The following is a 23,387-nucleotide window of genomic DNA, read 5'->3' as shown; positions in this document are numbered from 1 at the left end:
ACTCCCCGGAGAAGGTTGGAGCGTTTCATCCACCATTTGATTGAGTCTTTGGCACCTTGTGGAAGAGAGACAGTCCTCCCAGTGACCTGACCTCTGAGACCATTGGTCCTTGATAGCCTGCTACAGAGGCCTCATGTGAAGGCGTGCATTGGGCACGATGTAGATGCACAAAGCCATCGATCCCAAGAGAGAGAACTCTTGCCTGGCTGTGGGACTGTGATTGTCCAGTAGAAGAGGACAATTCAGGAGCATGGATGACAATCTCTCCTCCGAAGGGCACACGTTTGCTTGAATGGAGTCCAGGGAAGCGCCCAGGTAATGAATCCGTTGGGAAGGATTCAGTACTGATTTTTTGAAGTTGACCTGCAACCCCAATGAGTTCATCAGGTTGAGACAGAACGAAAGATGGTCTTGAAGCAGAGCCGGAGTGGAGCTTTTCAGCAGCCAATCGTCTAGATAAGGATAGATGAAGATCTTCCGCCTGCGGAAAAAAGCAGCCACCACCGCCATGCACTTTGAGAATGTCCCTGGCGCGGATCTGAGGCCAAACGGAAGCACTCAATACTGGTAGTGCTGGCGTCCGATCTGAAACCTGAGAAACATTTGGTGCCTCACTGAGACAGGTATGTGAAAGTAGGCGTCCTGCATGTCAAAGGCACACATCCAGTCCCCCCTGATGGAGATGGGGAAAGATCTGATGCAGGGCTAGCATGCAGAATTTTTCTTTCTGGATGAATCTGTTCAGTAGTCGTAGGTCTAGAATGGGCCTGTATTCTTGGACTACTCCTCTTTTTTGGACAAGAAAATATCGGGAGTATCCTTGATTCCTCTGCATGGAAGGAACCTCCTCTATAGCCTTCTTCTTGAGGAGGGCAGAGACTTCGTCCTGCAGCAGCTGACTGTGGAAACGGGGAAGGAGCTTTACTTGAGGAAAGACTTGCGGAGGAGGGGACTTGAACCTCAGCAAGTAACCATGCTGCACAATATTCAGCACTCATCTGTCCTTTGTTATGGATCTCCACTCTTCCAGATGATGAGAAACACCCCCTCCCACCGGAGTGGCGAACAGTTGCGGCGTAAGCAACAGCTCAGGGCTTTGGAGGCTGTTTGGAGGCAGAATGCTGCTTGTTATTGTTGCCTCTGCCAGGACGTCTCTGCTGAAATTGGGTTTTTTGTTGAGTTTGGGAAGACCATTGAGGGGTTTGAACCCTCTGTTGGTAAGGTCGCTTATCCCCCTGTCGAAAGCGCTTTTTAAATTCCATATCCTTCAGTGTCCATTTCGGATTTCATTTTGGTCATCTCATCGTCAGAGTGTGAACTAAAGAGAGAAGAACCATTAAAGGGGAGGTTCAAGATTTTCTTTTGATCATCCGGTTTAAGGCCCGTGTTGCGGAGCCACGCCAAACGTCGTGAACAGATTCCATGGGAGTAGCCATGGGCCGCGAGGTCAGAGGCGTCTGCTGCGGCACTAATGACCTGGTTGGCTACGAGTCCTCCCTCCTGTAGGATTTCGACAAAATCCAGTCGGTCTTCTTTCGGAAGCTTCTCTGTGAAGCGAGTAAGGGAGTCCCAGAGCGACCTATCGTACCCCCCAAGTAGAGCAGAAGCACTGGCCACCTTCATATATGAAGCAGAGGTGCTGCAGTCCTTCCTGCCAAACGAATCCATGAGTTTTCTATCTTTTTCTGGAGGTACCGAAGATGAGGTAGAGGCGAATGAGACTTCATGACAGCCGCCATGATAACCGAGTCAGCCGGAGGATCCGATCTTAGGAACAAGAGGTCCTCTGCGGGTGCCTTGTACTTCTTGGCAAGCCTTGATGGAACAGAACCTACCACTGCAGGCGTGAGGAAGGTAGCCATCGCAGGTTCAATGAAACCGGGCACCAGAGGCAGCAGAGGTCTAGGCGCTGTCCGGTGATGAAGAGTGTCAACAATTATAGAGGTAGGGACCACAGGAGTATGCAGAGAGATGTTCAGCTTCTTTGCTCCCCTGCCCAGCACATCTGTGAAAGTTGTGATGTCATCAATAGGTGAGACTCTTGAAGGAGGAGTGGAGAAGGTTGGAGAATAGTTCCGGACCGTAGACCTCGTGGAAGAGGACCAAGTTGGAGATCTAGTGCGTCCTCTGTGATGAGACCTGTCTCAATGAAGGCTGTGCCGACTCCTGGAGCTATACCGCTGTCTAGGCGGAGATCTTGGTCTGGGGGAAGGTCTTGGCTCGGCAGGTGTTTTGGGCCGTACCGGAGAGCGTGATCTTGTAGGAGATCTTGGTCTGGGTGAGGGTCGTGGCCTCCGTGGAGGAGACTTAGCTGGTCTGACCAGAGTGCTTGTCCTCGGAGCAGACGGAGAGACAGGCAGGAGTAATCCGAAACCGGAGTACTGCAACTGCCCGAAACAGATCCCTGAGGGCGGTGAGATGACACACTGCGTGATCTGTCCGCAGACCTGGGGGACGCTTCTGGAGAGATCTCCACGATGTTCAACTCAGGAGATGAAGATCTGTCCACTGGAGCCAGGGGACTCCACAATCACCGTGTCCTGTTCCCTCGACGCCGAAAGCTTCGACGTCGAAGACGTTTGTGTGACCAATGCCGTCGAACGATGCCTTGATGTTCTTGACGTCGATCGTCCACGCCTTGGTGATCTCGACTGCGTTCTTTGGCGTCGAGTCGGTGACCTCGACGTCGAGTAGAAGGCGAACCACTATAGCGTCCTGTCGACAACGACCTTCGACGTCGTGTCGACGACGACCTTCTTCAACGTCGTGTCGACAGTGAGTCCTCTTGACGTCGCCTAAGTGTCGACCTCCTAGACGTCGAATGGTGGGATCTCGACAACCCTCTCGACGACGGCACGCCAGCCGGCGGCAATCTTTAAGCCGTCATAACTCTCGACGCTGGCCCCCTTGAGGGCGGCGGAGGGTGTCTCGACATCGACGGAAGCCTCGACGTCAACGGAGACTTGGACACGTTAGCAGCCACAGACTTTGAAACCGAAGTGTGGCGCCTCAACGTCGACTTACTTGGCTGCGGAGACTTTCGACGTCGCGATGGTGATCCAGAAGAGCGCCTGGGCCTCTTTGACAGAGACTTCCACGGAAATCTTCTTCCTTCCCTTTACTGGAGGTAGGAGATGCGGAACGTCGCCGTTTTTGAGCATGCTTGATTGAAGAAGATGTTCTGGGGCATCCATGGCCACCCACTTGATGGCTTTTGTCTTTTTCCAAGAGGGCATGAAGTCTAATGCGTTCTCTGTCACGAAGAGTCCGCCTAGAGAACTTCTGACAATGATGGCACTGGTCAGGGTCGTGTGCAGATGGAAGGCACACAATGCACACTGCGTGTGGGTCAGCCAGAGCCATCTTGTCACAAGAAGGACACTTCCGGAATATAGCAGGCATTCGGACAGAATTTTTTGGGGGTAACACCACGAAAAACAGAGCAGAAGCCTTAAAACCCCAGAAGATGTCGAATTTTCTGAGAAAATTCACGCAAATTAACAATTTCAGTCAAAAACAGAAGAGCTCAAGCTCCAGGATCCTGGTAGAAGGAGCCAGAAAAAGGAACTGACCCAACTGCCACCTGTGGTGCACCATGGGAGAAGGTGGTCGCCTTCAGGTCTTAAAGGCACGGTACACCTACTATAATGCCTTAAAGGCAAGGTGTCAGTTTTTCTTTGTTTCTTTATACTGTACTGCAGCGTACTGGCAAATGCCTGCAATTACAGGTTTTTCCTATGGCAATAAAGCATTGTTGTATGCAAAGGTTTACTGCTCTTTCTCTCTTCCTTAGGGGTTGGGAGAGTACTATTGTGTGTATGCTAATTAATGTAATTTTGCAGCAATGTTGCCAGTTGGGAAATGTGTTGGGCTGCAAATATATGTTTTCACATATATATACACATATATATTTACCAAGAACAACTTGTTGTTCGAAACGCGTTATCTCTTGACTTTTGTGCCAGCCGAATAAAGAACTTTCGGATGAACTGCGGGCTTGTCTGGATTCATTGAATTGGATTCTGTGTTTGCATACATATATATTTATATGTATTTTCTATATGCTCCGGGATCCCGCACATAGGCGGGGATTATTCATAGATTATGACTATTGATTAGTATCCCTTGGATGAGAACTTGTTCATCTAAAAGACTATTAGTTATGGATTCCTTACCGTAGAATAAATACCCAGCAATACTAACCCGGGAGGTGCGTCTGCGAACCAAGTTCACACCAGGAAGACCTGAAGGATGGAGCGACCAAAGAAGCAGTCTCTCCGGACTTGGCTGTCCAGACAATAATGTTTAGTGAGCGTGTGTAATAAAGCCCACATGGCTGCCTGGCACATGTCATGAAGGGGGACTCCACGTCCCAAAGCAGTAGTGGCTGCCGTCGCCCTGGTGGAATGGGCTAGCAACCCTACAGGAGGTCCCTTTTTCACAAATTTTAATGCAGAGACAACCCATCGAGAGATGGTTTGTTGTTGCACAGCCCGACCTTTCTTGGCGCTCATATGGGGAGAGGATGTAGCCTTACAGCTTGAGCAGTCGACCTCGGACCTGGGGTTCCAGGTTCGAGTATCGGCAACGACGCCCAATATCCTGTGATTCCGGACAAATCACTTAATCTCCCCGTGTAACAAAAATGAATGTGTTGATCTGTAACCAAACTGGTGCTCATATAAAGTGCTCTCATACCCGATGTCTCGGGTCTCGTTTGCACTATATAAAATACCAATGTTTTTGTTTTTTTAAAATAGCCAACAAAGAACAGATCATCCACCTGGAATTGTTTCGTGCGATCCAGATAAAATGAAAGCGCACGTTTTGGATTCGTACAGTGGAGCCTCTCCTCTTTAGTATGATGTGGGTGGAAAGAAGGTGGGCAAAGGGTCTTTCCTATGTGGAAAGAGGTAACCACTTTGGGAGGAAAAGAAGGTGAAGCTCAAAGGACAACCTTGTCCGGATGAACAGCAAGGAATGGAGGTTTAGAAGAAAGAGCCTGAAGCTCACTCACCCTGCGAGCAGAGGTGATGGCAACCAGAAAAGCAGTCTTGAAGGTCAAGATTCGGAGAGGATAATTATGTAGCGGCTCGAAGGGAGCACACATAAGGTAAGTCAGAACAAGGTTCAAGTCCCACTGGGGCATTACGAAAGGAATAGGAGGTAACAGGTGAGTAATGCCCTTAAGGAAACTATTTACAATAGGGGACTTGAAAAGAGAAGGCTGATCAGGAAGGCGAAGTAAGGCCCAAATATAGCCCTTGGGGGTTCCCAGACTAGAGCCCAGCTGGGCCAAAGAAAACCGGAAGAAGAGAACCTCAGAAGTGGGAGCAGAAAGGGGATCCACAGCCTTTGTTGCGCATCATGCCAGAAATTAGTTCCATCTGCAGGCGTATACTGTTTTAGTAGAGAGATGCCCGGCTGTCAAGAGAACACTACAGACTTCAGGAGGAAAAGTCAAAAACTATCAACTGTCGCCGCTCAATCTTCACGCAAGGAGGCGTACCCTGCTGTTGAGACAGAAGATCATCCTGAAGGGGCAGTCTAATCGGAGGATCGATGGCCAAGTTCAAGAGCTCGGAATACTAGACTCTTCGTGCCCAGTCTAGAGCCACAAGAGTTACTTGGGCCCAGTTGTGCTGGATCTTCTTCGGCACTCTGGGCAGAAGTGGTATAGGCAGAAAGGCGTATGGAAGGCCGCAACTCCACTAGTGCCGAAAAGCGTTGCCTAGTGAGTCCTGCCTTGGAAATTCCAACGTATAGAGCTGCTGACATTGCGCATTCTCTTTGGTGACAAATAGATCTAACCAAGGCTCTCTCATCTGCTGAAAGATACCTTGCACCACCTCTGAGTGAAGACGCCTTTCGTGATCCATCAAAGCACCCGAGGTAGACTTCGTCCACTGTGGCGTTCAGGGAACCTTCCAGGTGTTGAGCCACCAGGGAAATGCCCTGATGTTCCAGCCACTTCCAGAGACGAAGGGCCTCCTGACAGAGGGTCCACGACCCCACTCCGCCCTGTTTGTGCAATACCACATGGCGGAAATATTGTCTGTGAACACCTGCACTACTCTTCCTTTGACAAAGTAAGGAATGCCTTCAGTGCTAAACAAATCGCCCGGAGCTCCAGAAGGTTGATGTGGAGCCCGGACTCCGCCAGAGGCCTCTGATTTCCGCCTCTCCCATGTGGCCACCCCATCCCATGAGTGATGCTTCTGTCACCATTGTGAAATCTGGTTGGGGAAGGGGGAGGGATCTGCTGTTGATCCAATCCTGGTTTGTGCGCCACCACTGCAACTGATGTGCAGTCCCCGCCGAGATCTGGACGACATCTGACAGATTCTCCTGATGCTGTGCCGACTGGAACTTCAGAGCCCACTGCAGAGCCCGCATATGCCAACTGGCATGATCCACCAACAGGATGCAGGATATGAGGCCGAGCAGCCTCAGTGTCATTCTCACTTAAATCCGGGATAGAGGCTGGAACATTGGTATCATAGTCCAAATATCCTGGAGTCGCTGTTCGGGAGAATAGGCCCGAAAGTGCACTGTGAGCTACGACCACCGCCATCACTTTATTGAACACCAGAGGGGCGCCTGTAAGGCCAGAGGGGAGCATGGTAAACTGAAAATGCTTGTGGCCTACAGTGAACCGTAGGTAACGCCTGTGGGCCGGAGATGTGAAAATAAGTGTCCTGCAAGTCCAACGCTACCATCCAGTCACCAGGGCAGAGGGCAGACAGGACCTGAGCCAACGTCAACATTTTGAACTTCTCCTTCCGGAGGAAGCAGTTGACGTCTCCAAGATCTAAGATAGGACTCAGGCCTTTGTCCTTCTTGGGCACCAGGAAGTAGTGAGAGTAGCAGCTACAGCCTACTTCTGGCACAGGGACTCACTTGATGGCTCCAGTGGCCAAGAGAGAAGCAACTTCCCGACGGAGAAGGGCCAGGTGATCCTCTGACTTGCAATGGAATGTACGTGCCATGGAGGTATGGGTAGTCTTGAAGGGGAGGGAGTAGCCCCTTCAGACTATCTGCAAAACCCACCTGTCCAACGTGATGTTGTGCCTGTGGGGGAGGAAATGGCGGATCCTACCACTCACTGGCAACTGGTGGCCCTGAAAGGTTAGATTAGGAAGGTTTGGAGGCTGCTGCAGAGGGGGCGCTAGTGGACTGGCCCACCCGCTGGCCCCCAGACCCAAGGCTGTGGGTCTAACGTCCTCGGCCAGCAGAGGCTGGACAGCCCGCGCGGGCCTGTGGCTCTGGCAGAACATTGTGGGGCACCCCTTCCGTAGCCCCAAAAGGGGCAAAAAACAGACTACGTAGGCGAGAGATGTTAGCGAGGCCCAAGGATCTGGCCGTAGCCCTAGAGTCCTTGAAGCGCTCAAGTGGATGGATTGTCAGTCTTGTCGCCGAACAAGCGATAGCCATAACAGGGTATGTCCAAAAGAGTCGATTGGACATTGCCTGTGAAGCCCGTGGACCTCAGCCAGGCATAGCGTCTCAGGGCTACAGACGTTGAAATCGTCCTGCCTAGGGAGTCGGCGGTGTCCAGCCCACAGCAAACTTTGCTACATCCCTCCCTTTGGCGACTGCACGGATAGTATGCCCCGGGCCTCTTCCGGCACTGGGGCAGCACCTGCGCAACCGTTTTCCACACAGAGTGGGTGTAACGGTTCAAGAGACATGCAGTGTTATTCATTATTATTTAAAGGTTTTAAAAAGTGCGCAGCTACCCAACAGTGTTTCCTGATGCTGAAGCTGAACAAATTGAGAGAGGGGCTCAGTTGGCATTAGGCCCGACTAAAAGAAAAGTATTTTGCTTTTTTCAGAAAGCAAGGAGAGATTGACAATTTCTGAGTTCTAGCCGAAGGGAATTCCATAGTTTAGGTCACAGGAAGGAAAATGAACGGCCTCCCATACGAGTCAGCCCTGAGCCAGTGAAGTTGATGGAGCAGAGGCGTGCAGAGGAAACCTAAAAGTAGGCGGGCTGCTGCATTCTGAATGAGCTGAAGACAATGTATAGAGGTCTTGTCTGCACCCAGATACAGTACATTACCATAATCTAGTCTGGAGATCACTAAGGCCTGCAGAACAGTCCTCTGAGTAGCTGTGGAATCAGGCAAAGAATTTTCCTTAGCCACTTGAGAACAGCAAAGCAGACTGAGGTGACTCCCAAGATCTGAGCAGTGAGGGAGAGTTTGCTATCAATGGAAAAACCCAGTTCTGAACCGATCACAGTCCTAAGCTAGTGGAAGGAAACATCTTCTGCCCAAAATGATCCAGCTTCTTAGATTCCCTATCTGGGGGAGCAGTAGGGAACACGCCTTTGGATGTTGAGGCTTGGACCACCAAGGAGTAGAGTGTTGGGAGAGGAAAGTGGAGGTCGCCCGGGCCGGGCAGTGGCGTCGGGCAATCATCTTACCACAGGAGCCTTTGTGCTGGGCTTGGACCAGGTGCCCAGAAGGATGTCTGTGAGGGCCTCAATGAACAGCAGCAGGGACTCCCAAGAGGCTGCTGTTGCTTGAAGCACCTCAGTCAGAAGGTTAGTCCTGAATGCCACCGTAGGTAGCTCAAGGCCTCAGCCGCCCTACGCCACGGTAAGGGGAGAAAGCATGCCAAGGTCTGGGAATGCATCCAGACCACTGGCCTCACCCAGTTCCTCTCTCCAGTCCGGCTCTTCCAGCTGGTCTGCGAGAGGGTCAACAGACCCCTCCCAGTCGTCCTCACCCTCCTCTGGCTGCCACTCAGGGCGATGAGGAACGCCAGGATAGGACAGAGGCACAAAAGTACCAGTCGGCGCCAGTTCAGCTCCGTATTCATGTCGAGGGGGAGGCAGGGGTTGATGCCGGCTGGGGACACAACCGGCGTCGGAGGGTGCGGAAGTGTCGCCAATGGATTTGGCACCGGAGGTGTCGTAAGGTCGACCGGTGCCGATCCGGATCCAGGCCTGGATCTCTGGGGGCCCTGCGGCGCCAGAGCTGAAGCCACCGGTATCGAAGGCCTGGAACCCCCAGCAGAGTCTGTGGGGCCCAACGGGGCACTGGCGGAGTTGGGCTGCCCAAAGATGGAGAGGAGGGCTTTGTATAAGTTACGAAGTTGGTCAGTGGTCGCTCCGGCTCCCGGGAAGGGAGGGAAGCTCTGAATCGACCCAACAGGCTACGTGGGGGAACTGGATGACTACCTTCCGAATCCCCCATTAGCCGACAGAGGGGGAGAAGGCGAAGAGCGACAGTGCTTCTTCGCCTTCTTCTTGCCCTTCGACTTACCATAAGACGAAGACTATGAAGAGCAGTGATGGTGGTGACAACGCCACCGGTATCGCGACCTCCCTCTCGACTGAGACCTCAAACGGCACGGAGCTAGTCAAAAAAGACGAAGGTTACAGCTCTCTTCGGATATGCGCTGGCTGGTGAGGAAAAAGAAAGAACTGATTTGAGCGCGCAGGGGCGGCGTCTGAGTAGTTCCCGTAACATCATTGTGGCGATCACAACGCGTGTGAAAGGCATAAACAGAGCCTTGCAAAAACAAAGCTTTGTAATAACGTGCGCAAAAGCTGCATCATCACTGCAGGGCTCATGTCACCTTAGTAATGTCAATGATCGTCTATAACTGTCTATATACAGTTAGTCTTTGTTTTCAAACAAAGTGATTTTATTAATTTTTCCCAGTCGTAGCTAGGATTTGACAATGCCGATGTTCAATTGTTTAATGGATGTACATTTCAATTTGATAACATAATAATGATTCGTTCTGTATAATTGTAGTAATGTTTAACAGCATCACTAGGTATGATGAAAACCTGCAATACTCTCCTTTCTGTATCGCATAACCCGCTGCTAAAATTATATTTTTGAGAGCTGTTCAGCTCGACGGGCATATTTTGCAGTTCATTGTTTTACTGACACCAAATAATTCTGGAGCACATCTCATTAAGACTTAGAATCAGTCACGTACATATCTTACAGAGTGCTTGACTAAGCATTCGGTTATGTTCAACTTTTCGTCGGATTTTTTGTGATTTTGGTTAATAAAGTTTTACAATTGATTGCGGTTAGTGAGGAAACGAAATTTAGCTATAGTGCATTGTTTGTGTTCATAACGATTGGAGACTTGGGTGGTCCATCATTTGTATTTTCGTGCGCGAGTCGTCATAACGTTTTGGGCATCAAAAGAGTGGTAGGACTCTCGGCGAGTTACCTGCATCTGTTCATAGCGGTGGTTCAAGGCTCGAATCAGCGTGTGTGTCCGTAAGCTGGAGATAGTTCCCCATTAGAGTGTATTGTTTAGAAGATGATACCGAATGGTGACGACCATTGTTTCACTAATTTTTTTCAGCAAGGCGAACTCTGGATTAGTCCACATTTTCATCAACTCACCCGAGTCGATTTAAGTGCAGGTGAGCATTGTTTGCGTTGTACCCGTCGGGTCTAATTGGGGCATAAGTTGTACTGAACAGAGACGCTCATACATACTTTTGTTTAATCGTAGGATTCTTTGACTTGTGAATTGGCGAGGTAAGCTCTAAATCTCATACTCAGTCATGCTTTGATCATGGAAAAACAGGTTATAAGTAAGTTGAGCCTGTATTTTCACTTGTCTATACAGAGTCAGTTTTTGGGATATAAGCGAAAACATTGATTTTGGCGTGAATTTGCATTTTATTTCAAGGTGAGCACGTTTTAGACATACTTATAGAGTAAAGTGATTGTGATATTCGGTTTAGCATCAGAGCCTATGAGTGTAGGAGTCACCTTCAGCGCGAATCATTATCATGTGGATAAATTTAGATGTTACAGGGCAAGCATCCCTATTGGTATTCTAGGTTTGCAAATGTGTTCATTAGGCATTGCGTTGATATTTAACCAGTGCTGTTAGCATATATAACTGATTGTTGTCTTGATTGTTATGTCTTCATCAGCTATTGAAATTGTGAATAAGTATTATGCATCTTCTGAAAGTGTTTCCTTTTCTTTTGACAGAAAACCCCTGACGAAGGGACAGAATGTCCCGAAATGTATTGGGTTAAAAAGAAACGTACACATTGAATGTTATTTGTTTTTGTATATATATGTATCGTGAAGCGATTACATGTATAATTTGTGATTGACTCATGGAATATTCAGATTTAATGAGCAATTTCCCTTTTGAAAATAACATGAATTAAAATGTTTATGATAACTAATACTGTTGATTTTTTTTTGTTGATGCATGTTGGAGTCCTAGCAGCCAGGCAGGGGCTAGGCCACTTACATTATTACCTTAGTAATGTCGACAATGTCCCCATCGGCCACGCGACAGCTTTTCTACTAGCCATCGCATCTGCAAGACGTATTAGCGAAATTCAAGCTTTCGCCATAATGGAGCCTTACCTCCAATTCCTGGAGGACAGAGTAGCTCTACGGACGAATCCTTCATTCATTGATTACCAAGGTGCCTTCAACATTTCACCTCAATAAACCAGTGGTTCTCCCTTTATTCTTTCCCAATCATTCATCAACAGCAGAGAGAGCTTTGCACTGGCTGGACATTAAGCATGGTTTGAAATTCTTCTTGCAAAGAACTAAGACTTTACGTAAATCAACCCAATTGCTCATCTCTTTCTCTGCTCCTAGAAAAGGACAGGCCTTAATGTGGGCTATTACGTCTTGCTGAGGAGAACTTGGGTCTCCTCAGTTATACTCTTCTGCCATCAAAAGATAGCGCAACCACTATCTACAAATGTGAAGGCTCATTCCACTCGGAAGGTTGCAGCCTCCTGAGCCATGTTTGCAGGAATATCTTTACCAGACATATGCAGGGCAGCAACATGGGTGAACACCCACAACTTTATGAAGCATTACTGCCTCGATGGCTGGAGTAAAGCAGATGTAACTGTCGTTCAGGCTGCTCTATTGTGACTCTTTGCATAAGGTATGCTACTATTTTGCTCTAAGCTGTTTGTCTTCCGTTATGATATAATAATTTGATTATGCTGAATATATTCTGATTTTGTGCAATTTCACAGGAATTCAACATGCTAATTGTATTTCAGTTGTGTATCATTGTGGTGACGGTTTGCCTTGCCAGTCGCCATTATTCTTTGTTTGCTGCTAACTAATCTGATTCAAGCATGTGAATCTATAAAAGATACAACACTGGAGCAAAAAAAAGTTACTTCCCAGTACACTGTGGTTCTTCCTTATTGATATCTTTTATAGATGCACATGCAACCCTCTTTCCTCCCAGGTTATGCTCATCTTTTGCTACCTCTATTGTTGTTAGATTTCACTCATTTTTTTGCCTAATCTGTTTTTATGGTTACATTTGACATCACAAAGACCACATGTAGTAGCTCATAGTCATGCACAGGTTGCTCATCAAGGCGTTAGCGCATGGCTATGGTGTTTTACAAGCATGCAAACTTTACTGTAAATGGAACAGAAAATGCTCGCCGAGGAGCTAACTATGTTACTGTTTGCCAGTCCTAATGCAGTCTCTGGGACTACCAGTAAGTACCAATGCGTCAGTCTCTCAATAGTCTGTGTGATCCGGTATTGGCCCCACATCTCGGGATCTCGGGCATGCAAACAGTTGGTATATATATATATATATATATATATATATATTAAACAAGAAACAACAACAACAATGGCAGCAGGAACCATCGGCACTTTTTAACACCCTCTCCCTTTCCCCTATATCTCCACCCTGCACCCCTCCCCTCAATCGTGCAGGCACCCCCTGTCTATGGCCACGCTGCTGTGATTGCCTCCATGCCCCGGTAGGGCAGGGGCAGTGTGTCACCAGATCATCCCGTCAGCAGAACTACCTGTGGCATGCATCCACCCGTGTGATCACCTCCCGCATCCTCCACGTGGCTCGCGTGCCGCTCACTGTCCGACAGCTGTAGCGCACCAAGCATCCGCTCCCAGTGGGCTGCTAAAGGTTCCTTACGCAGCCCCAGCGTTTTCTCCCTGCAAATGGCAGTCCACTTTGCCCTAGCCCATGCCTGGAATAGTCAACTCCATGACTGCGTACACGGCGGGTCATGTGCCTTCCATCTCCTTGCAAGGAGACGTTTCACTACCACTAGCCCCCGATCCAAGAACCTGGACGTCACCTTGTCTTTGGGGGACCTCCTGAAATGATGCAAGATGTACTTGGGCCAGTCAAAAGATATGGTTCGACCTGTGCAGCTCCGCAGCAGCCTACTAATTGCGCACCAGTAAGCGCCCAACCCCAGACAGCTCCACAGCATGTGCAGGAACCCTCCCCCAGTTCACCAAACCTAGGACAGAGCGCGTCATTACGATGAAAGTACTTGTTAATCAACTCAGGTGTGAGGTAAGCTCTGAACAATGAAGAGCTGGATTTGGCGAAATAGCATGTTTCTGGAAATGCGCACGGAACTTTAAAGTACCCTTTCCCACTCTTTGTCCCCTAGTGGCCGTCCTAGATCCAGTTCCCATTTACACCTATGGGGGCTTAAACTAACAGCTGCATGCTCCCTCAAGGATTCCGCAAACCAGCGAACCAGGTGTTTGCCTCTCCCCATTACCTGCAGATACTGCATAGGTAAGTGTTGGCTAGGCTCCGTGGCCCCCTGGCTGTCAGTTTCGCTATCAGGGAGCGGTGCACTAAAAACCCCCCTGGTGGAAGCCGGCCGGCACATAAGGGACAATGTGCCGGGTGAGATACAGAGCCCTTCGGTAGCACTTTATGCCACTGCTAGGGGGAGTGATGTTGGGCGCACAATGGCAGCAATGGGGTGGAAGAGTCTGGTTATCTGAGCTAGTGAATATGGCAGCAGCGTTATGGCTGTATTGTCCCTACCTCTATCCGCCAACCAACAAGCAAACCATTGAAGCTGAGCGTCCAGGTAGTAGTGCTCAAAACAAGGAGCAGCCAGGCCTCCCTGATCTGTCGGCAGATATAGCTTCACCAGTGCCAGCCTGTGCCTAGAGGCCCCCCAGATAAAGTCCTGTAACATCTTATTGAGCATGTTAAAAAAGGGGGCCGGAATAAAGTTGTTAGGTTTCACTCATGCTTGAATTCTGAGGTATGGCGGCTCGTCAGGGGATGAGTACGCCAGGGTCACAGCTCTGATTAGCTGAAGTTTGGATGTTTTAAAACAACGTAAATGGGTTACTAAATAGTCTTTTTTTTATTGGAGTTAATGCAAATGGTTTTAGCACTACTGTTATTATTGTTACTGTGGGAATCCCACCATGACGACAGGTAAGATTAAAGCATGTGAATCTATAAAGATATTAATACCGGAGAAGCACAGTGTACATGTAAGTAACTTGTTTTTTATTATTGCTTGTAAACTATATATCTGCGGAACCCACCAGTGGATCTTTTTTGGTCTACTGTCTGAATTCTTCAAGAAATACAGTCGATTTTATAAACTGGTGTCGGATTTCTTGTGTTGCGTCGATTTCTTCAACAATAGTTTTGGTGCTCATTAAATGTTTTACCCTTGTTACTCTGCGTTAGCTTTTCTGCCAGTGCCATCAATACTTAGGGTCCCCACTGGACCTAAAGGGGCTGGCACTGATGTATCACACAGTGAGGTCGCACAATCACAATATAATACACCTAATTTTTTCACACAATTCAAATGTGAAAGCACAAGAACAGGGAGCAAATTCATGGAGTGTCAATGCTTGCACAATTCATGCATAATCAAACCTAAGCTGCAAAGAAAAGGTAGCAGACATACAGCATACTCCCATATTGATGCAGTGGCAACGTATATTTGGCTATAACAAGTCATACATACATTTGCAATTTCCTAATTATTTACAGTCTAATCCAAAAGACCTTACCCCTGATATGCTTCAAACAACCATAATCTCTGGTGCCAACGGCATAAATCAGGGGCTGAGTAGAACAAAATTATTTGCAACAGGCAGAGGAGAAACCATCAGAAAGTCATTAAGAGAACCAAAAAGTCCATCTTGCTAAACAAATTAACAAGGCTACATCTACCTAGAGATATATGCAACATCCACCAGGAGATAATAAATCAGGAAGACTCGTGAAACTGCAACATTGCAAACCCCTCCTTATGTTCTGATTATTTTTTATTTCAAGAATCTACAATGTTATCACCAATAATCCAGAACAGTCACATTACCCTTTTGTGACTTCAGTTCTGGTTCAGTCTCACATCATACTCAACGAACGACTAATGAGGAAGTGTCAAGGATGGCTCGAAAGACAGAAGCTTCCTACAGCCCTCTGAAACCATGCACTTCTGTGAGCATAAAGCAACTCGCTCAAGGCAGATTTCACAGCTGCAATTAATTAAACCAATCTGCAAGCAATAGTACTGGTCCACTTGAAACATACCATTATCAGGCTACTGCTAAAGAAACCACCAGCAAGTAAGAGTGAGCAATTACCAGCCAATCTCCAATCTAGGCTATCCAAACAATATGATGAATGGCAGGCTGCTGGGCTGCGTTAAGAAAACATCATACCTAGGTTTAGCCCCAACGACTACCAATCTGGGTTCAGGCCAGCAAGGGGCACTGAAAACATCCTTGCTAGTATCAGGGAAGATATAATGGTAAAAAAGTAAGCACCATGTCTTCCCTGGACCGGAAACGAGCATCCTGGGACCGGTTTCGGGTTCATACCCCTCATCATCCAGGCTATCTTGAATCCAGTCGCAGAATGAGCAAGGGACCCACGTCTGGGCATACCCTGCCAACTTCGGGCAAATAAAGCGATACCAAGCTAGCCTGGCTGATTAGCCAGAAACCGGTCCCAGGATGCATGTTTACGGTCCAGGAAAGACATGGCTTGGCAGTTCGGGCTGGACTGTTCCCATGAGGCACAGGGTCAGGCTGATTTGTATATGGCCATGTCTGAACTGGGGTGATGGCGTGAGCTAAAGGATGCTGATGGATTAAACCCAGGTCTGTTGACTGGGAGTGAGTGTTTGATTTGCTCAAACGCTCCGTCCATCATCCCCTTTGGTATCGCCTTGACAAGAACTTAAACATGTAAGCACACACAAGCTCATTCAAACATGCTCGAGTCCGCCTTCTCAACCTGCTGAACAAGGTGAAATCTTTCCTACCACCCAGACTTCAAGACCGCAGTCAAAGACTATGGAACTTCGATGTTAACAGGTCTATCAAAATCAAGCTTGACACCCATCAAAGAAACCATCAACGCTGCCTGAGACTCGTAATAGGGACAAGAAGATTTGACTACATCACACCATCTCTGAATGCCCTCTGCTGGCTCATTGTAGAAGGCAGGATCCAGTTAAAAATAGATTATATGACACAATGAGCTTAGATACTTATCAAATAAGCTCAAACAATATTAGGAAGACACTGCCTTCGGGATGCAAATTCAAGAAAAAGAAAAAAACATAAGCTTGTACTTTCTCTGCTTCCAGAATAAAGAATTCTCTCCTACCGAAGATCAGATCCAATCCATCGACACACATTAAACAATGAGGTCAACAGGATTATACAAACCAGATTTATAATGTAAAGCATATGGGTTGGCCGGATTCGTAACTTATTTATGGTCTTGTCTCAGAACGGTACTGATACCAATGGGTCTTGCCCACGCTTTAAAGAACTCTCAAAATAAAAAAATAAAAATTCAACTAAGACTCCTCTTTGGAGGCGATGACTTAACAATATGGAACTAGGACCATCCCTTGACAGAGTGTGCTGTTGTTGGTTTAGACAACAGAGCTGAAGGCCTGTTCACCAGTGTGTATATTATAATTTAAATTATTGAAATGTAGTAATGCACACACCTGACCACTACTTCTGCATTCAGGCAATACTTTAACATCTACACCAAGATACGCCATGGGAACATCTTTGTATTCTTGCCTAAAGCTGCTAAAGGTAACAAAGTGAGATATGGATTCAAACTTACAGTGGTCTCTAGTTATACAGGTCAAACATATGATCTGTACAAAACGTTATTGTTTTGATGTAACAGTGCTTCAACATATTTCTTGTAAACTGGAGCAGCCAAAGAACACCACTGCTCAGTTCTAGGCAATCTGCAGTCTGTTCTTGGCTTTCGAGAATGGGAAGAAATCACACACCAGAATGAGTTTGCACTAAGGATGTAAAGCCTTTTATAGAGCCGGCCCCGAGATCAACCACTCTCTTCTCACCCCCTACTGCCCTGGTAAACAACTTCGATCATCGAATGCTTGCCTTGCCGCAATTCCCCGAATCAAAAGGTCCAGGGCAGGAGGCAGGTCCTTCGAGCTTAACGCCGCCAAACTTTGGAACTCCCTTCTCCCCTCCCTAAGATCCAACCAGATCCTCTCGTCCTTCCGCAAAGAACTAAAAACCTTCCTCTTCAGAAACTAGTCTCGCCAAGCCCCCTCAGAGTACTACGCCCTCTACTCAGCGCTTGGACGCCCTCGGGCAGCAGCCGCGCTATACAAATCCCCTTTTCATTTCATTTCATTTCAAGGCCAAACTAATGCAACCTGGTGGTGATAGGTCACATTTGAAGAATTCATTTTCTGTGTATAACCAGTCTCTGTGAGCTCAGACCTACCCACCTGTCGCAGTGAGTGCTAAAATTTCAATAGTAAATCGGCCTCTTGACTTCGTGTCATTTGCTCAGTCAACAAACAAACAGATTTTTTCCTGAGATGTTGAGATAATAAATCTAAGCAATCGAAAAGGGATTCTGGCATTCTAGAGTCTTCAAAATACGGTTTCAAAAATGTAAAACAAAAACCAAAGTTCCAATGTCTTGAACGAATAAGATGAATGAAGCATCTGCAGAGGCAGGGCCAAAGAACACTGTAAAAACGGATGGCGACAACACCTGTATTCTAGGTATGTTAACTATCACGACACTGAAAAAGCACTGGTCACTATGACTAGCCATTATTCAACAGGGCACATCTGAAACAAATCCTAACACATCCAACTCAGCCAAGATATACCATGTACTCAGCTACCGCAGCACCCACTATTACTTGCTGCATCCACCCAACAAAAATCACACTTACATTTACCTTTTTCAACAGCACCATCTCAATCACACTTACATTTGTATTTTTCCAATAGGCCGACCTCAAACACACAACAAGTTACTAAAGCTATATAGTTGGCATAAAGCGTCCAACTCAAAGGCATAACCCCACACCGAGATACATGTTAAAAACGCTCAGATTACTTAAAGATAACACAGACTTATCTCCGACAACATTGCATCATGACTACTTACCTGGCTTGCGGAGCTATTTGGAAAAACAATCTGATTATATCCAACAATGGGCAACCAGCGAAACAGATCAACAAAAAGCAGCAAACCTCTCCAGCACACTCACCCACATAATTAATTTTGATCAGTAATCTCAAGGAGCAAAGCCAATGTGAAAAAAGCATTAAGAAGCTGTAAACATGCAAAAGACAGCATAATATCAAGTAAAGAGTATACGATGTATAGAAAAAAATAAACAGGATTAAGATTAATGCTGATCAAAAATCTCAAGGAATAAAGTGTGTGAACGAAAAGCATGAATGAATTGTAAACGTGTAAAACGGCAGCATAATATCAGATGATTTGAGCCAAACTAAACAGGAGGCGCAATTAAATATGCTACATGATTTGCATAGAATACGGTTTTATACAACCAGTGATTCATAGCGTTTTCTTATGGCTAGTGTACTCTTAATAAAGTTTAAAACCGCAAAGCAGATCTGTAAAGAGGACAGTTTTGTAAAAACTCCAGGCCATGCCTATAGTGTCTCATATTTGCCTTGATCAATACAGGTTTTAAAAAAAGAGTATCTGGGGGCTGGGTACAGAGGACAAAACAGAATAAAATGTCCTCTGTTTCTCAGTAGGATTACAACGGCAAGGAGGGCGATCATGCTGCCAAACGCATTGACATGAAAATGCACATTTCAAATGGATTAAGTTCAGTCTGAAAAACGTAAGCTACATACTATCAGTAGGGTTTCCAATCCATAATAAATAACATTCAATATTTCAAGTAGTCACCACCTGCAAGTAAGTCTTAACACTTTGCATGGATTGTGGTCTCCACAATCTCTCACTTAAACGGAAATCAGCAAAACGCTGTTTTGTAACTGCTTTGCTATGAGGGCACACGTTTTGGGGATTTAAAAACATTTCACTTAGGCCTAATTTGTTAAAAATACTTTTTAAATGTGCAAACCAAGGTATCATAAAAGCTTTATCTAAAGATGAACAATCAGTAATGCATGAATTTACTAGCTGCGCCTCCAGGTTTAACCAACATGCTATCCTTTTACAGAGGGGAGCGATGGCGATTGAACTTTCAACAGATAAACCCAGTTCCTCATGACACAAAGTATGCAGTATTTTAGGATTAGCCAACAAATGTAGGTGAAGTCATTTTGCAAAACGTTGAAGTGCCTCTGTTTTATAATAACCACAAGCAGCTGCACAGCAGATGGCTGCTGAGATCCATTTTGTTTTATATAGGGTTAGCGCCTCGACTAACGAAAAAATATTGCTTCAATGTTCCTGCCAAATTGTTGTGATTTCTAAAGGTGGAGGGATTTCCAGAGGAGAGATGAGCTGTAAGTCAATACTCAATAAGGGCCATATGTATGAAGGTAATTTTCAGTCGCAAACGCTGTGAATCAGTAAAAATTGCGTTTGCGACTGAAAATTAGCAGTTTCCAATGTATGAAGCCAAAATTGCTCGCAATTTAAGGAATCGCAAATATAGCGATTCCCAAAATTTGCGAGAGCCAGAAATGCGAAATCCATAGCGATTCCCAAATCTGCGATTATCCCATTTAGCGATATTCGCAAATCGGGAAATCGCAAATAAGAATTCGCAATGGTATGTATCAAAAATTCGCTAACTGCGAATACACGAAATTCGCTTTTTTAGAAATCGCAATTACCACCAAGTGGGAGCAGGTGGTAACCAGGTGCAAGGTATTTAAGGAAGCCCACATGCAACACACTCTTTGCCACAATGTCTGGGCTCTAAGTGATAGCGAGGAGGCGAAGATTGAGAGCTGTGACGCAGAGGAGGAGACGGCAGGCGAGGATATTCCGTGCGCGCACCACCATCTACCAGCGCACTGAGGAGGACATCTATACCCACTACAGACTGGAGGAAGACAGCATACTAGATTTAATTGAAGAACTCAGACCCTATCTAGAACACCCCACACGCAGGACACAAGCCATACCCACACACATCCAGGCCCTGTGTTCACTACATCTGCTGGCCTCAGGTAGTTTTCAGGGGGTGATAGCCACAGCAGGAGGGGTGTCACAAAGTGCCCGGTCACGCTTTTTCCATGCGTTCCTCGATGCCATGACACAGAGGATGCAACACCACATACACTTCCCCAGCACCCCACAGGAACTAGCACAGACCAAGCAGGACTTTTACAACATTGCCCAATTCCCCCACGTCATAGGATGCATAGATGGGACACATGTTGCAATATCCCCCCACCTGAAAGAATGAGTACGTATACAGGAACCGGAAATGCTACCTCTCACTAAATATACAGGCGGTGTGTGATGCCAAAAACATAATCACTGACATAGTGGCAAAGTATCCGAGAAGCACACATGACGCGTTTATGTTCCGTCACAGTTGGCTATACCGTAGACTCTCAAGAAGTGATTTTGGCGAGGGATACCTACTAAGTAAATGCTCACATTCATAGGTCACATTGCAACTGACCAGCATGTACATTCCAGTGACTAACCGTTTACATTTCCAACCACAGGTCACAGTGCTTATGCAGTCCATGATTTCATCCTGACACCCTACCTCAATCCTGCTAATGCTGGAGAGCGGCGCTACAAGCACACATTTCAACAAGAGGCATCATTGAGAGAACCTTTGGCATAGTGAATAGCAGATTCCGGTGCATCCACAAAAGTGGAGGAGCACTCCAATACAGCCCCGAAACTTGCTGCAAAATTGTTGTAACATGTGCCATGCTGCACAATATCGCTACCAGGAAAGGCACACCAGTGGAGTTGAGCGAATTTGAATCATCTGACGTGGAGGGGCCTGGACCCGGACACATAGCAGCTGGCGCAGCTGGTGCTGCAGCTGGGCGCCAGAGCGGTGATGAGATTACGCTCAACTACTTCTAGGTGAGCAATAATGACACAATCACAACTTCAATCTCTGCAACTGTGTTTTAATAGTTACAGCAACAATGCCACACATCATTACAGGCGAGTACATACACTCCCAATGTAATGCACATGTTTAATTCACAGTGCAACTAAGTAAGTGGAGTGTCTGCAAAGTCAACACTGTAGTTGTCCCTATGTGGCCCCTGCTAATCATTATTTGGCTGCACATTCTAATGGTATGTAGCAGGCCTGTTGCTCCTGTCTCTACGGTGGGTGGTGGGGTGGTAGAGGTCCGCACTGACTGGGAGTCCTCCTCACTTGGAAACAGTACACCAGGGCCTGTGGTACATAGGGCACACAGTTCATCCACAGCAGATGTGGACAGCACAACAACAGTGGCGATGTCCTGTATGCCGTGTGAGAACTCACGCTGTGTTGCAATGGTGCGCCTGGACAGAATATTGGTTGATGAGGCCAGGCGGTTGATTGCGCGCGTGTACCGGTCCATGCGGCCCAGCTCTCTGTGCCTAGCAGCGCGTTCGGCACGCAACTCCTCATGAAGCACTTGCACAGCACCCCTCATTTCTTCCTGTATGCCCCTGAGCCCTGCCCTCATCTCACGCTGTAACGCCTTCATGTGTTTGGCTTGTAGGCGCTGCACCTGGAGCATGTTCAATTCCAGCCCTGCGAAAACAGAGTCTTCCTGCAGATCAATGGATCTGCTGGCCGTGCGGGGTCTACAACTGCCTGTGCCCTGTGGACCTTGGCTGTGTTGTGGCCTTAACACCTGCTGCGAACCTATGGCATCAGACTGCACATTGTTATTGTTGTCCTCATCATCGTCCTCCATGACTGCCAATGGCCTCACAATCTTCCTACTGGGTCTCTTTGGTGGAATGACAGGGCTGTCCTCCCCATCTGTTTCCTGCTCCTGCCCTGCGTCTCCAGAGTCTGGAGGTTCTGTTTCTCTTCCACTGCCTGTGGCCTTATTAGTTGCAGGTGCTGTGGATAGAACAGCACACATTAATTTAATTTACTAATTTCCAATGTGAAAATAAAATATTTCACAGTTTAGCCTTACTTTATTTTTGTTATTCCCCTTTCCTGACCTGCACATGTGAAAATTGCCTAGCGAGGCTGCTTCTCACAACAATTATTTTTCATGTGACTACATCTCCCACAATGCATTGCTGTGACTGCCTGTGTACTTGCTCTAGCGTGACATGTGGTTCCCCTAATCCCTAGGTTGCTGAAGGAGGGGGGTGGTGGTGGGGAGTGGGTGGGGGGAGGGGGGGTGGGTTGGGGTGTGATGGCATGCATCTTACCTGGTCTGGTAGCTGGTTGGTCGGAGCTGTCTAGCACAGACACGCCCGCCACACTCTCTGGAGCCAGTGTTCCCTTTACAAGTTCCTCAAGCGGTGTAGATTCAGGTACATTGGAGGTCCCTCCTTCGGTGAGCTGTGACTGCTCCAGCCTGGATGCCAACTTTTGATTTGAGCGCTGGCGCAGGTCGTACCAGCGCTTGCGCAGTACCTCCACACTCCTGTGTGTAACTCCCAGGGCACTGACTTTCGCCTGTGTGCCTGCCCTGATGCGTCTTTTCCTTGCCTAAGGTAACCTTGAGTGAGCTCTTTCCAAACAACAAATCATGGTTTGGCACCAACTCAGTAATGAGTGTTTCAAGTTCAGCTTCTGAGAACTTCATCTTTCTCTTTCTGGAAGTTTCTCCTTCCTGCTGCTCCTGCTGGGTTGCAGGCAATTCCTTGTTCCCACTCTCAGCCATGGCTCCTCAGTAGCAATCCTCACTCTCCCACTCTCTGACAAACAATACTGTTGCAGCATGGGTAGTCAGTCACTTCCTGGATGGTGATGTCATCAACCTGCAACAAGATTGCAATTGGCTGATTTCGGAAAAATCGCAACTTTGCGATTTTTCCCGTTAAGGAATCGCAATAATGCGATTTTTCACATTTAAGGAATTGCAATGGTCTTTCTCGCAAATATTTAGCGATTTTCTCCTAATAGCTAAATATTTGCGATTATGTTGATACATTCCGATTTGCGATTCTGAATCTGCGATTCGGTAAAAATCGCAGATGCCGAATCGCAAATCGGAATCGTCATACATATGGCCCTAAGTGAATTGAGTTGTCTTCTCTAATAGTATGCACCCTCTTGTGAAGCGCTTTGATTTGGCATTGATAGGCCCACAGGTCATCATTAAATAAGACTTAGCATAGTTCAGTTTTAAATCCAGCTCATTCATAAAGGCCTTA

At 47.1% G+C, this 23,387-nt stretch overlaps 1 protein-coding gene and 1 pseudogene across 2 annotated transcripts in view; both read right to left on the bottom strand.

Moving 5' to 3' along the window:
- The window catches only part of MTFR1 (mitochondrial fission regulator 1), a 367,443-nt gene that overhangs the window by 8,504 nt on the left and 335,552 nt on the right, over nucleotides 1–23,387 (bottom strand). The window lies entirely within an intron of this gene.
- On the bottom strand, nucleotides 1,089–22,816 carry LOC147724258 (uncharacterized; annotated as a pseudogene).

Source organism: Lissotriton vulgaris, chromosome 4_1, assembly GCF_964263255.1.
Source record: "Lissotriton vulgaris chromosome 4_1, aLisVul1.2, whole genome shotgun sequence".
NCBI lineage: Eukaryota > Metazoa > Chordata > Amphibia > Caudata > Salamandridae > Lissotriton > Lissotriton vulgaris.
This window is presented reverse-complemented; position numbering and strand designations above follow the sequence as displayed.